The 5,501-nt window shown below is 24.9% G+C and overlaps 3 non-coding genes across 3 annotated transcripts; 1 reads left to right on the top strand and 2 right to left on the bottom strand.

The window, feature by feature from the left end:
* Window positions 1-1,171: 1,171 nt before the first annotated feature.
* On the bottom strand, window positions 1,172-1,244 carry Trnaf-gaa (transfer RNA phenylalanine (anticodon GAA)). Its single transcript has one exon. It is a non-coding gene; the product is annotated as a tRNA-Phe (tRNA).
* Window positions 1,245-1,615: 371 nt separating this feature from the next.
* Window positions 1,616-1,687, bottom strand: Trnac-gca (transfer RNA cysteine (anticodon GCA)). Its single transcript has one exon. It is a non-coding gene; the product is annotated as a tRNA-Cys (tRNA).
* A 3,239-nt stretch (window positions 1,688-4,926) lies between these two features.
* On the top strand, window positions 4,927-4,998 carry Trnaa-ugc (transfer RNA alanine (anticodon UGC)). Its single transcript has one exon. It is a non-coding gene; the product is annotated as a tRNA-Ala (tRNA).
* The last annotated feature ends 503 nt before the right edge of the window (window positions 4,999-5,501 follow it).

Genomic DNA, 5,501 nt, shown 5'->3' with positions numbered 1-5,501 from the left:
TGGATTCAAAATTCGTTTTTTATTTAGCCAATCAGAAAAAAGCTGCTTTTATTTTTTAAAAAGAACAAATTTGTGCTTCTGTTTTGATAGTCAAATGATATAAATACTACAAACGTACAAACAAGATAAGCTACACTTCTAGTTAAAGCATACATAATGAAAATAGCTACGGGTCAAAATTGCACGAAGACAATTTTGCACGAGTGACAATTTTGCAGAGAGGGTCATTTTTGCACGAGAGTAAAAAAGTATAAAAAAATATTAAAATAAATAAAATAAGTAATTAAAAAATTAAATTAATAAAAAAAAGCTACAGATCGAGGGTTAGGGGTAACAGTGATAGTAAAAAAAAATATATATCTAAAAATAATTAATAAAAATAAGCTACCGATCGAGGGTAAGGGTTAGGGGTAGCAGTGATAATAAAATGAAAAAATAACTAATAAAATTTATTAAAATAAACGAAAAGTTTTTTGTCCGAATTTGTCGTGCACCCTAAATATGTAGATATTTGGACCTGGTGTTAAATTTATAAAGAATATTAATTTGAAAAACGTTATTCTAAAGTTAGTTTACGATAAAAAAGACCGAGTTTTGAATCCACTCGTATACTTATCGTTAAAATTTTACACGACTATATTTATATTCAATATATTTAGTATTCTTAAGTAACTGTTCAAAATATAGGTTTAATCGTTTGCTAACAAAATATCCTAGTGAAATAACTTTACTGGAATATATTTTGAAATGTATTTCGTTCATTAATTAAAGACAGTAAATTTGAATCAGTTATTCTTTCCATTAACGTGAGTGCTTTGTTTATATTATGATTTGTTGTTTTGTTGTGCATTTTAGTTTACTTTACTAGTTTTAGACTTATAAATTACAAATATAATATAGTTTTATAACAGTCGGATTTAATATTAAGTATTTTACCTATTATTAACTATTATCTGTAGAAAATATTTTATTTTAATGAAAACATGTATGCAACCACTTTATTCTATGCTTCTGTTCTTTCATTACAGTAATTATTTTTTACAGAACCCAGTTGAAGTGTGTTGATTGTACCAACAGAAACATATGTTGGTACAATAAAGGAATGATACTGTACAATTTGTTTTTATGTATTCTTGAATAATTATTCTTGCAAACATGATAAACAACAGCATGCCTCGACCCGGGATTGAACCAAGGACCTTCAGATCTTCAGTCTGACGCTCTCCCGACTGAGCTATCGAGGCAGTTATTAAGATAAGTGCGGTTGTGATTATAAACACATTGTATAGTGCAGTAGCATTGATTAAACTTTACAATGAACGCAATCAAAATAAAAACTTTGCCGAAATACGTGCACATTATGTCAGATTATACAAAAACTTATAAATAATATCTTTAAGATATTTATTTAACAAAATGCATACAAAAAGTAGTTATTAAGTACCTTTAAATTTTAACAGAATTGGATTTTTTGCTTATTTTTAACTATTTTTTTTGTTTAAGCAGGTATGATATTATTAATTTGGTATTATTTTGAGCATAGAAATTTCAAAATATACATAAAACGTAATATTTTATAACATAAAATTTACTTCGGTATTGCCTAATAAAAAGGAGGGGACACTCGGATTTGAACCAAGGACCTATCGATCTGCAGTCGATTGCTCTACCACTGAGCTATATCCCCGCACGTTAAAGATCTATAATAGGGGTATATAATTTATAAATTTGTAGGCTAAAGCAAATAAGTGCACTCATGTATCACACTACTGTAGCATGTTTTATCTTTTTTGTTCACAAAGTTTTTCAGTATGCATCGTTTTTGTTTTTTCAGGAGTCATTTTGTAAAGTTTTATTAACTGAAATTTATAGTAAAAGAAACGAATTTGCGTGATTTGTTATTTATTTTAACAATAAATATTTTCTAAACTTAATTTGTTAAAAACACCATTTAAAATACTGAACAACATGAACTTTATTAAGTTTCACAGATTTATAAAACTAAAAAAATAACTTAATTTAAATCCCTGATGTATTTCTAGTTTTATATTTTTTGAAACAAACAATATATATTTTAAATAAACTGGAAAAAAATTGGCATTTTTCTTGCTACTAATAACTTTTAGTAGCTTATTAGTAAAGTTTCGCGAGCAGTTAAATATTTTAACAAACAAGATCATATACCTTAAAAATACAATCATATATTTCAACGAACAAAATCATATAAATTAAAGAACACAACTATATATTTTAACGAACACTATCATAAATTGTAACGAACACAATCATAAATTGTAACGAACTCAATCATAAATTGTAACGAACTCAATCATAAATTGTATCGAACTCAATCATAAATTGTAACGAACACAATCATAAATTGTAACGAACTCAATCATAAATTGTAACGAACACAATCATAAATTGTATCGAACTCAATCATAAATTGTATCGAACTCAATCATAAATTGTAACGAACTCAATCATAAATTGTAACGAACACAATCATAAATTGTAACGAACACAATCATAAATTGTAACGAACACTATCATAAATTGTAACGAACTCAATCATAAATTGTAACGAACTCAATCATAAATTGTATCGAACTCAATCATAAATTGTAACGAACACAATCATAAATTGTAACGAACTCAATCATAAATTGTAACGAACTCAATCATAAATTGTAACAAACTCAATCATAAATTGTAACGAACTCAATCATAAATTGTAACGAACTCAATCATAAATTGTAACAAACTCAATCATAAATTGTAACGAACTCAATCATAAATTGTAACGAACACAATCATAAATTGTAACGAACACAATCATAAATTGTAACGAACTCAATCATAAATTGTAACGAACTCAATCATAAATTGTATCGAACTCAATCATAAATTGTATCGAACTCAATCATAAATTGTAACGAACACAATCATAAATTGTAACGAACTCAATCATAAATTGTAACGAACTCAATCATAAATTGTAACAAACTCAATCATAAATTGTAACGAACTCAATCATAAATTGTAACGAACTCAATCATAAATTGTAACAAACTCAATCATAAATTGTAACGAACACAATCATAAATTGTAACGAACACAATCATAAATTGTAAAGAACTCAATCATAAATTGTAATGAACTCAATCATAAATTGTAACGAACTCAATCATAAATTGTAACGAACTCAATCATAAATTGTAACGAACTCAATCATAAATTGTAACGAACTCAATCATAAATTGTAACGAACACAATCATAAATTGTAACGAACACAATCATAAATTGTAAAGAACTCAATCATAAATTGTAACGAACTCAATAACGAACATTTTATATAGTGTAACGAACAAATCGTATATTTTAATGAAAATGATGATGTATTTTCTCAAACATAATTATGTACTTTAACGAACAAAATCATATAATTTAATGAAGGTAATCATATATTTTAACAATCATAATCATATAGTTTATCGAACACAGTCATATAGTTTATCGAACACTATCATAAATTGTAACAAACACAATAATATTTTTTATCAAACACAATCATATTTTAACCACACAGTTACATATTTTAACGAAAACGATTATATATTGTAACGTAAAACAATTATATATTTTATTGAAAACAATCATATATTTCTACGAACAAAATCAAATATTTTAACGAACATAATCAATCATACACTTTATAGAACACATTAATATATTTTCAGAAACACAATTATATAATTTAACGAACAAAATCGTATAGTTTAACGAAAACAGACATATATTTAAACGAACACAATCATATAGTTTTAACAAGTTCAATAAGATTTTTAATAAACTCAGTAATATATTTCAACAAACTTAATAAGATACTTTGTCAAGTTCAAACATATAGTATAAAGAAGCCGCTAAAGTTTTATAAAACCAATCATTATTGTTAAAACAATTTATATACATGATTTTTATAACAGAAAATATTTTAAAAATAAGTTACGCAAAAATTAAGCAAATTTAGAAAGTTTTTGTTTTCTTCACAATAAAATATTTTTTTACTTTTACAACATTTCTTTTTTAGATGCTTTAAAGAAGTTAAAATATCCAATAAAACTTTTATATTTTGTTTTTATATTTGCAGCCATTGTAAAGTGTTTTAAGTTAATTATACTTGATCATTTATGTGTAATAATTTTGATACTATTATTCATATTTTTCAAACTCTGGTAATTCCGTTAAGTAGAACCTAGATATATTATCAAAAATTCCAAAAAGTTTTTAAAGAACTGTTACAACTTTTTTTTTGTTCCAGACCATTAAAAATATTATTTCAACCAGATATTTAAATAGAAAACATTACAGTTTTAAGAAAGTAGATTTAAAAACCTCAATTTAACTATATGAAAATAATGCATCAGACTTATGTATTTAAAACAACAAAAGTAATATAACCATACAAACGAAAACAAATAAACATGATTAAGTATTTTTGTTTAAAATTGCTTGATACTTTATTTATTAAAAGCTACTAACTTCCTTTTTTTATCGACTTTTTTAATAAAAAAAGTTTAATTAAATATAAAAATTAATATAAAATTTTAAAAAGGTTAACGTGGAAAATATTATTGGCATTAAAGTTTTAAAAAAACTTATTTTTTGGACGCTAATAAATTTTTTACTTTTCAAAATGAAAGTACAGTACTTGCGTAAAAATCTTGACAAATTAGTTTTTAATTAAAAAGATCGACATTTAAAAAAAACAAAACAGTAAGATAAAAAATAATATTCTGTTTATAAACTGTTTTTCAAAACGCTTTCATTAGTTTTATTATGTTTACCGTTTATAGAGAACACTCGCTTTGCTTGTTTACTCAATAGATGTGTTTATAAACGTTACAAACTGCATCTCAACAAGTGGGGACGTAGCTCAGTGGTAGAGCGCAAGCTTTGCATGATTGAGGCCCCGGGTTCGATCCCCGGTGTCTCCACGCCTATTTTAATTTAACTTATATAATAAGTTATAAGTAGTATGTATATACTTATCGTATATATAATAAGTTGTATTTTTTTTTGAATAGTTACAGTAAAAATATTAAAGTTTTGAAATTGTCCTTCTTATATGTTAACCGTTATTTGTGATTTGTCTTTATATCAATTGATATATGTATGTATATAATAAGGTTATATATATATAATAAGGTTAATATTCAAACTTGAACACCGTCTACTTAATATTTGTAATGTACAATGTTCAATTCTTACGTCATATTGTTTTTGTTTTTTTGTAAACTTTTGCATCTTTGTTTACCAAAGTGCTTTTTATTTTAAATTTGAACTGGCTGAAGATTAGAGACAATCTTTCTTGTCTTTATGAAACATATGTTCCAGCATTTTTAAGTTCGTCATTTCAATAAATTATATATGTTATATATATATATATTAAGTTATTGTACTTCAAAAAAGTCTACAATGCTCTTATTTTAAACTCATT

The sequence above is a fragment of the Thalia democratica genome, chromosome 9, assembly GCF_965202585.1.
Source record: "Thalia democratica chromosome 9, ktThaDemo2.hap1.1, whole genome shotgun sequence".
NCBI classification, from domain to species: domain Eukaryota; kingdom Metazoa; phylum Chordata; class Thaliacea; order Salpida; family Salpidae; genus Thalia; species Thalia democratica.
The sequence above is the reverse complement of the archived record's forward strand: the minus strand, read 5'-3'. Positions and strand labels throughout refer to the sequence as shown.